This window comes from Neovison vison, chromosome 7 (genome assembly GCF_020171115.1).
Source record: "Neovison vison isolate M4711 chromosome 7, ASM_NN_V1, whole genome shotgun sequence".
NCBI lineage: Eukaryota > Metazoa > Chordata > Mammalia > Carnivora > Mustelidae > Neogale > Neogale vison.
In genome coordinates, this window is record NC_058097.1 from 191,714,099 (window position 1) to 191,724,844 (window position 10,746).

The 10,746-nt window shown below is 37.6% G+C and overlaps 1 pseudogene; it reads right to left on the reverse strand.

Moving 5' to 3' along the window:
* Positions 1-593: 593 nt before the first annotated feature.
* On the reverse strand, positions 594-9,312 carry LOC122913621 (annotated as a pseudogene).
* Between the last annotated feature and the right edge of the window lie 1,434 nt (positions 9,313-10,746).

Sequence of the window (10,746 nt, forward strand, 5' to 3'; positions counted from 1 at the left end):
CCACAGATCCCTGGGGGCACATGAAAAGTTCACCACCTGCTGATGTACAGTGAGGGAGGAGGTGAGGAGCTCTAAATGGGCTCTGAGCCTTAGAGGCATTAGAAAGAGTAAACAGGGAATTTTATGACAAAGCAAGATGTTTCTAAAGACAATGGGAAGCCAAGAAAGGGAATAAAGCTGGAATATACATATACATATATATACATATATATGTACGCATGTATATATGTAATATATAAAATGTGTGTGTGTGTGTATACACACACACACATATTTTAAAGATTTTATTTATTTATTAGAGAGAAAGAGAGCATGAGCCAGGGAGGTGGAGGGCAGTGAGAGGAAGAGGGAGAAGCAGACTCTCCACTGAGAAGGAAGGCCAATGTGGGCCTTGATCCCAGTAGCCGATGATCATGAACTGAGTGGTAGAGTGATGCTTAACTGACTGCACCACCCAAGTGCCCCAGTAGGTTTCTAGTTTTAAGAAATCCCTCTGGCTCCTGGTAGAGAATGAAAAGTTCATTTCTCATACCTTTCAAAAATAATTTGTCTTTATTTAAAAAAAAAAAAAAAGATCTTAGCATGACAGACACTTACCAACAAAAGTCCCTCATTTCCCCAGTTTCATCAGCATTCATCAGGGTGTAGATTAAGGGATTCAACATGGGTGTGATGATGGAACGAGACTCAGCCATTGCTTTGTCTATGGGGTAAGTGGCCACAGGCCACATATACAGGAAAATGCATGGCACAAAGAACAAGATGACCACAGTGAGGTGGGAGCCACAGGTGGAGAGGACTTTGCGCTGCCCTTCAGAGCTGCAAGACTGCATGGAGCAGAGGATGACCACATAGGAGGTGATGAGGATAAGGGAGATGGTCACACACATCACCCCACTGTTGAGGATGACTAAGATACCTAGGGTGTGGGTGTCCATGCAGGCCAGTTTCAACAAGAGAAACAAATGACACATAAAGTGATCAATGACATTGAGGCCACAGAAGGGTATTTGATATGTGAAGAGAAGCTGTATTACTGTGTGATAAACCCTTCCACCCAGGCCCCTCCCAGCAGCAGACAGAACACAGGAGAGTTCATGGTGGTCGTATAGTGCAGAGGTTTACAGATGGGCACGTAGCAGTCATAGGCTATCATAAGACAAAAAAGCATTAGAATAATTGAGATTCCAGAAGAAGAAGAAAGAGAGAGGGGAGCTGGAGGTATATTGGAGAAAATTATTATAGAGAATTTCTCTAATATAGCAAAGGGAACAAGCATCAAAATCCAGGAGTTGCAGATAACCTCCCTCAAAATCAATAAGAATATGTCCACACCCCATCATCTAATAGTAAAATTTACAAGTCTTAGCAACAAAGAGAAAATACTGAAAACAGCCCTGGACAAGAAGTCTGTAACATACAATGGTAAAAATATTAGACTGGCAGCAGACTTATCCACAGAGACCTGGCAGGCCAGAAAGAACTGGCATGCTATATTCAGAGCACTAAATGAGAAAAAAAAAATGAAGCCAGGAATACTATATCCAGCTAGGCTATCATTGAAAATAGAAGGAGAGATGAAAAGCTTCCAGGACAAACAAAAACTAAAAGAATTTGTAAACACCAAACCAGCTCTACAGGAAGTATTGAAAGGGGTACTATAAGCAAAGAGAGAGCCTAAAAGTAGTAGACCATAAAGGAACAGAGACAATATACAGTAATAGTCACTAAATTCATATCTCTCAATAGTTACCCTGAATGTAAATGGGTTAAATGCCCTAATCAAAAGACATAGGGTATCAGAATGGATAAGAAAAACAAAACCCATCAATATGCTGTCTACAAGAAATTCATTTTAGACACAAAGTCACCTCCAGATTTAACGTGAGGGAATGGAAAACAATTTACCATGCTAATGGATATCAAAAGAAAACTGGGGTGGCAATCCTTATATCAGATCAATTAGATTTTAAGCCAAAGACTATAATAAAAGATGAGGAAGAACACTATATTATACTCAAAGGGTCTGTCCAGCAAGAAGATCTAACAGTTTTAAATATCTATGCCCCTAACATGGGAGCAGCCAACTATAGAAACTAATTAATAACAAAATCAAAGAAACACGTTGACAATAATATAGTAATAGCAGGGGACTTTAACACTCCCCTCACTGAAATGGACAGATCATCAAAGCAAAAGTCCAAAAAGGAAATAAAGGCCTTAAAGGACGCACTGGACCAGATGGACATCATAGATATATTCAGAACATTTCATCCCAAAGCAACAGAATGCACATTCTGCTCTAGTGCACAAAGAGCATTGTCCAAAGTAGATCACATCCAGGTCACAAATCAGGTCTCAAATGGTACCAAAAGATTGGAATCATTCTTTGCATATTTTCAGACAACAATGCTCTGAAGCTAGAACTCAATCACAAGAAGAACTTTGGAAAGAAGCCACATACATGGAGACTAAAGAGCATCCTTCTAAAGAATGAATGGGTCAACAGGAAATTAAAGAAGAATTGGAAAATTTTGTGGAAAAAAATGATAATGAAAACAGCAGTTTAAAATCTGTGGGGCACAGAAAAGGAAAATATATAGCGATACAAGCCTTTCTCAAGAAAAAAGAAACTTCTCACATACACAACCTAACCCTACACCTAAGTAGCTGGAGGAAGAAAAAAAAGAAAGCCTAAAACTAGAAGGAGAAGAGAAATAATAAAGATCAGAGCAGAAATCAATGAAATAGAAACCAAAACCAAAACCAAAACAAACACAAACAAACAAACAAAAACACAATAGAACAAATCAAAGAAACTAGGAACTGGCTCTTTGAAAGAATTAATAAGATTAATAAACCCTTGGCCAGACTTATGAAAGAGAAAACAGAGGGTTGCCTGGTTGTCTCAGTGGGTTGGGCCCCTGCCTTCAGTTCAGGTTGTGATCTCCAGGTCCTGGGATCGGGCCCCGTGTTAAGCTTCCTGCTAGGCGAGTGGCCTGCTTCCCCCTGCCCCCGGCTGCCTCTCTACCAACTTGTGATCTCTGTCTGTCAAATACATAAATAAAATTAAAAAAAAAAAAGAAGAAAAAAGAAAGGACCCAAGTAAATAAAAATGTGAATGAAAGAGATCACAGCCAACATCAAAAAAGTACAAACAATTATAAGAACATATTATGAGCAACTATACACAAGCAAATTTGACAATCTGGAAGAAATGGATGCATTCCTAGAGACATATAAAATACCACAACTGAACCAGGAAGAAATAGAAAACCTTAACAGATCCATAACAAGTAAGGAGATTGAAGCAGTCATCAAAAACCTCCCAACAAACAAGAACCCAGGGCCAGATGGCTTCCCTGGGGAATTCTACCAAACATTTAAAGAAGAACTAATTCCTATTCTCCTGAAACTGTTCCAAAAAATAGAAATGGAAGGAAAACTTTCAAACTCATTTTATGAGGCCAGTATTACCTTGATCCCAAAACCAGACAAGGATCCCATCAAAAAAGAGAATTAGAAACCAATACCTTTGATGAACAGAGATGCAAAGATTCTCACCAAAATACTAGTCAATAGGATCCAACAGTACATTAAAAGGATTACTCACCATGACCAACTGGGATTTATTCCAGGGCTGCAAGTTTAGTTCAACATCTGCAAATCAATCAATGTGATACAATACATTAAAAAAAGAAAAAACAGGAACCATATGATACTCTCAATAAATGCTGAAAAAACATTTGACAAAGTACAGCATCCCTTCCTGATCAAAATTCTTCAAACCGTAGGGATAGAGGGTACAAACCTCAATATCATCAAAGCCATTTATGAAAAACCCACAGCAAATATCATTCTCAATGGAGAAAAACTGAGAGCTTTCTTGCTAAGGTCAGAAACATGGCAGGGATGTCCATTATCACCACTGCTATTCGCCATAGCAGTAGAAGTCCTAACCTCAGCAATCAGACAACAAAAAGAAATTAAAGGCATCCAAATCGGCAAAGAAGTCATATTAACCCATCTTGCAGATGACATGATACTATATGTGGAAAACCCAAAAGATTCCACTCCAAATCTGCTGGAACTTGTACAGGAATTCAGTAAAGTGTCAGGATATAAAATCAATGCACAGAAATAGGTTGCACTTCCTTACGCCAACAACAAGACAGAAGAAAGAGAAATTAAGGAGTCAATCCCATTTACAACTGTACCCAAAAACTTATGATACCTAGGAATAAACCTAACCAAAGAGGCAAAGAATCTATACTCAGAAAACTATAATGTACTCATGAAAGAAATTGAGGAAGACACAAAGATATGGAAAAATGTTCCATTCTCATGGACTGGAAGAATAAATATTGTGAAAATGACTGTTACCTAAAGCAATATACACATTTAATGCAATCCCTATCAAAATTACACCCATTTTTTTTTCAAAGAATGGAACAAATAATCCTAAAATTTATATGGAACCAAAAAAGACCTCAAATAGCCAGAGGAATATTGAAAAAGAAAGCCAAAGTTGGAGGCATCACAATTCCGGACTTCAAGCTCTATTACAAAGCTGTCTTCATCAAGACAGTATGGTACTGGCACAAAACAGACACATAGATCAATGGAACAGAATAGGGAGCTCAGAAATAGACCCTCAACTCTATGGTCAACTAATCTTTGAAAAAGAAGGAAAGAATGTCCAATGGAAAAGACAGGCTCTTCAACAAATGGTGTTGGGAAAATTGGATAGCCACATGCAGAAAAATGAAACTGGACCATTTCCTTACACCACACACAGAAATAGACTCAAAATGGGTGAAAGAGGGGCACCTGGGTGGCTCAGTGGGTTAAGCCTCTGCCTTAGGCTCAGGTCATGATCTCAGGATCCTGGGATCGAACCCCACATCGGGCTCTCTGCTCAGCAGGGAGCTTGCTTCCTCCTCTCTCTCTCTCTCTGCCTGCCTCTCTGCCTACTTGTGATCTCACTCTCTGTCAAATAAATAAATAAAATCTTAAAAAAAATGGGTGAAAGACTTCAATGTGAGAAAGGAATTCATCAAAATCCTTGAGGAGAACACAGGCAGCAACCTCTTCGACCTCAGCTGCAGCAACTTCTTCCTAGGAGCATCGCCAAAGGCAAGAGAAGCAAGGGCAAAAATGAACTATTGGGACTTCATCAAGATCAAAAGCTTTTGCACAGCAAAGGAAACAGTTAACAAAACCAAAAGACAACTGACAGAATGGGAGAAGATATTTGCAAATGACATATCAGAGAAAGGGCTAGTATCTAAAATCTATAAAGAACTTATCAAGCTCAACACCCAAAGAACAAATAATCCAGTCAAGAAATGGACAGAGGACATGAGTAGACATTTCTGCAAAGAAGAAATCCAGATGGCCAGCAGTGTTGAAAAAGTGTTCCACATCACTCAGCATCAGGGAAATAAAAATTAAAATCACAATGAGATAGCACCTCACACTAGTCAGAATGGCTACAATTAGCAAGTCAGGAAATGACAGATGCTGGCAATGATGCAGAGAAAGGCGACCCCTCCTACATCATTGGTGGGAATGGAAGCTGGTGCAACCACTCTGAAAAAAGCATGGAATTTCCTCAAAAAGTTGAAAATAGAACTACCCTATGACCTAGTAATTGCACTAGTTGGTATTTACCCTAAGGATACAAATGTAGTGATCCGAGGGGGTACATGCACCCTAATGTTAATAGCAACAATGTCCACAATAGCCAAACTATGGAAAGAACCTAGACACCCATCAACAGATGAATGGATAAAGAAGATGTGGTATATACACACAATGGAATACTATGCAGCCATCAAAATAAATGAAATCTTGCCATTTGTGACAACGTGGATGGAACTAGAGGGTATCATGCTTAGAGAAATAAGTCAATCAGAGAAAGACACTTATCATATGATCTCCCTGATTTGAGGAAGTTGAGAGGCAATGTGGGGGGTTTGGGGATAGGAAAAGAATAAATAAAACAAGATGGGATTGGGAGGGAGACAAACCATAAGAGACTCTTAATCTCACACAATAGAGGATTGCCAGGGGGAGGGGAGTAGGGAGAGGGAGGTGGAGTTATGGACATTGGGGAAGGTATGTGTTATGGTGAGTACTGTGAAGTGTGTAAACCTGACAATTCACAGACCTGTACCCCTGGGACTAATAATACATTGTATGTTAATAAAAAAGTAAAAATATAAATTAAAAAAAGTGTTCTGTAAATGGTCTATTTGGCACCTTCTCCAAATATATTTCAAAACACCTCAAATCTGGCAGCAGGCCTGATGTGAACTCTGCTATTGATACCCACCAGTAATCTGGAGAGCTTATCTACTGATGACTTTATCCAAAATACATATTCCTACCTCTTCCTATAATTGGCATGATCCTTCCACTTCATTATAGATATTGTTGTAAATATTGTTCAGATCAGTTTTCATGGGATATAATATTAGGGTCACTTTACTCACATGGTTTCATTTCCCACTAGAGCATACAATTCCAGGACCATAGGGCTGATTCATTTTGCTTCTGCTCTTCGAATGACTGTTTCTAGTCTCAGAGAGCGGGAGATTATCTAAGTTGATACACACCTGACAAAGAAGAGTTATTATAGTATAGAGTCATTCTTTAAAATCTCCTGGTTCTTCAGTTTAGAAGTGGGCAGAAGATATGAAGAGACACTTCTCCAAACAAGACACACAAATGGATAACAGATGCATGAAAAAAAAAAAAAGTTCAATGTCATTTACCATCACAGAATTTACAAATCAAAACCACAATGAGAAATCACCTTACACCAGTCAGAATGGCTAAAATTTATAAGACAGAAATCAACAAAAGTTGGTGAGGATGTGGAGAAAGGGGAATCCTCTTACACTGTTTGTGGAAGTTCAAGTTGGTGCAACCTCTCTGGAAAACAGTATGGAAGTTCCCCAAGATATTAAAAATAGAGCTACCCTATGATCCAACGATTGCATTAGTGGGCACTAACCATAAAGGTACAGATGTAGTGAAAAGAAGGGGCACCTGCACCCCAATGTTTAGAAGAGCAATATCTACAATAATCAAACTGTGGAAGGAACAGAGATGTCCCTCAGCAGATGAATGGCCAAATAATATGTGGCCCATATACACAATGGAATATCACTCACCATCAGAAAGTCTGAATACCAGAATTTTCATTAACATGGATGAAACTGGAGGGGATTGTACTAAGTGAAATAAGTCAAGGAGAGAAAGACAGTTATTGTGTGGTTTCAATCATATATGAAACATAAGGAATAGTGCAGAGGATGATAGGGGGAGGGTGGGAAAACTAAACGGGAAGAATTCAGAGAGGAAGAAAAACCATGAGAGACTCTGGACTGCAGCAAATAAGCTGAGAGTTACAGAATGGTGGGTGTTGGGGATGGGGTAACAGGGTGTTGGGTACTAAGGAGGGCATATGTTGTGATGAGCACTGGGTATTATACACAACTAATGAATCATTGAACACCACATCAAAAACTAATGATGAACTATATTTTAGCTAACTGAACATAATAAAAAAGGAAAATTGCCCTCCATTTTCTACAAAAAATAAGAAAAAAATAAAATCTCCCAATTCTCTCTTGAAGATGAAATATTTTTTGATACATTTCTCATATTTCTCACAGCCCACTAGGCTTTACAAATTACACCACATTTAGCTTTTAGGCTGGTTTGGGACTATTCTATGGGAAAGAAACTAGCATATTTAACTTTCAGGGACTTAGGAGGGAGATTCTAGTTATATCAGGAGAACATTTAAATTTAGGTTTTTAATATTTGGGACATGGTTGGGAAAGTATTAAAATGGAAATTATTTTATCTGCAACAACCCACATATTCTAGAGTAAAAAAAAAATGAGTTAAGGTGGGCTTTTGCTGATATAAAATCATACGATTTGTATTTGCACATTTATTTACCACTTGTGATGATCTTCATTTCTTTCAGAACCATATTCCCAGTTGGCAGGATTTATCTGTTCACTAAATGGCTGGTACTGATACATTTCTTGAATGTCATATGTCTGAAAGTCTTCACTACAGCTTTGTTTTTAAAGATATTTTTGTGAGTATTGAATTTGAGGTGGACAGTTTTTCTTTGAGCATTTTAAAGATGTTGCTCCATTCTCTTCTGCTCCACTGGTTTACAGTGTTTCTGGTGGGAAGTTTGCTGTGATTTTTATCTTTATTCTGCTCTATATCGAGTGTCTTTTCCCTTGGACTGCTCTTAACATTTTTAAAAATTTTTATTTATATTTTCAATTTATTTTCAGTGTTCCAGAATTTATTGTTTATGCACCACACCCAGTGCTCCATGCAATATGTGCCCTCCATAATACCCACGACCAGGCTCACCCAACCTCCCACCCCCCACCCCTCCAAAACCCTCATATCATTTTTCAGAGTCCACAGTCTCTCATGGTTTGTTTCCCTCTACAATTTCCCCCAACTCCCTTCTCTCCATCTCCCCATATCCTCCGTGTTATTCCTTATGCAAAACCATATAATAATTGGCTCTCTCTGCTTGACTTATTTCGCTTAGCATAATCTCTTCCAGTCCTGTCCATGTTGATACAAAAGTTGGGTGTTCATCCTTTCTGATGGAGGCATAATACTCCATAGTGTATATGGACCACATTACCTTATCCATTCATCTGTTGAAGGTCATCTTGGATCTTTCCATTGCTGCTATGAACATTAGGGTGACATTTTCTTTTTAATCACTGTTTTTGGCCTATGTATTATGATGTATCTATTAGTGCAGTGTGCATCATGATTTTGTGCCTTCTTTGATTATTGGCTCAGTGGATTTATAGTTTTCACTAAGTTAAAAAAATTGGCCATAATTTCTATTTTCTGGAATTTCTCCCATCCTGTTTTTTGAAGATTCCAATTATTCATCCATAAGGCTGTTTGAAGTCTTTTCTTAGCTCATGGATACTCATCTATTTGTTTTTCAGTCCTTTTTTTTAAAAAAATTTTTGCTTTATTTTGATGGTTTCTATTTTAATGTCTTCAAGTTTACTAATGTGTTCTGCTGCAGTGGACAATCTGTTCATCTGCTATTCTCATCCCAGTTATTGTATATTTATTCACTAGAATTTTAAAGTGATGTAAAAGCCTAAAATAAGGCTCTTTTTCGTGTTTCCAATGTCTATACTTACCATATTCAATCTTTTTCTCCAGTTTCTTGAAGATATTCAATGCAGTGATAATAATAATTTTATGGTACTCATTTACTAATTCTATATTCATTGTTTGTGTGTGTGTGTGTGTGTGTGTGTGTGTGTGTGTGTGGCGTTGAATGGGTTGTTTTTGTCCCCATGAAATGAATGATATATTCTTGCCTCTTTACATGCTTGGTAGCATTTGATTGGTTGTTATGCATTATGATTTTTATCTTTGTTGCTGGATATTTTGCATTTCTAAAATTGTTCTTGAACTTTGTTAAATGGGACCAGAACAGTGATTATTTTATGATTAAGTTTTCCTCTCTATTGAGGCAATGCACTTTTTAATATCTTACCTTGTCCTGTGAATTATGAGTTTCTCTATTCTGGTGGGTGGGAAACCCAGACTTATCCAGGTCTTGCGTGAGTGTCAAGGATTGCTTCCTCCAATTCCCCCTGATATCTGAAACATACACAACATCCAAAGATCTCAACTCTCCCAAGTTAACCTACACATTAAGGAGTTCCCCAGTAAAATCACTAATAACATATATTTTTAAGTAGACAAATTGTTTTCTCTTGAAAAGTAAATAAGCAAAACATGAACAGATAATTTGGACCAAAAATGGGCGGAAATTCTATCAGATAAAATACAGTACCCAGCTACAAATAATTACAAGTGTGTGGCATTGGCTAGGGAATAAAGATATCGTGGAAGCTGAACACACATCTATGAAATAGATCATGATAGATATAAGATTTTGGGGAAAAAAGATTAATGTGATATATAAATTATTTGGAAAATAAATGATTTTAAAAAGTTGCTAAGACAATACATGTTTAGTTATCTGGAATAATATTTTTATACCATAGGAAATAAAAATAGTTAACAATTTAAATAGAAAATACTTATCTGTTTAAGAAGGGAAACTGTGGCAAAGGTGTGTTGCAGCTTTATGGTAGAGAAGGTTTTTCTAATAATGACTCAAGGGCAGAAGGAAGTGAAAAATTTTCCTAACATGATTAAGCAGAGGGGACAGTTAAGGATTGAAGAGAAGTCTTTTTCCACTGTATATTTTTTCCTGTTTTGTTGAAGATTAATTGACCATAGAGTTGAGGGTCCATATCTGGGCTCTCTACTCTGTTCCACTGGTCTATGTGTCTGTTTTTATGCCAGTACCATGCTGTCTTGGTGATCACAGTTTTGTAATAAAGCTTGAAATCAGGTAAGGTGATGCCGCCAGCTTTATTTTTGTTTTTCAACATTTCCTTAGCGATTTGGGGTCTCTTCTGATTCCATACAAATTTTAGGATTATTTGCTCCAGCTCTTTGAAGAATACCGGTGGAATTTTGATCTGAATGGCATTAAAAGTATATATTGCTCTAGACAGTATAGACATTTTAACAATGTTTATTCTTCTGATCCAAGAGCATGGAATGGTCTTCCCTCTATTTGTGTCTTCTTCAATTTCTTTCATGAGTGTTCTCTAGTTCCTCGAGTACAGATCCTTTACCTCT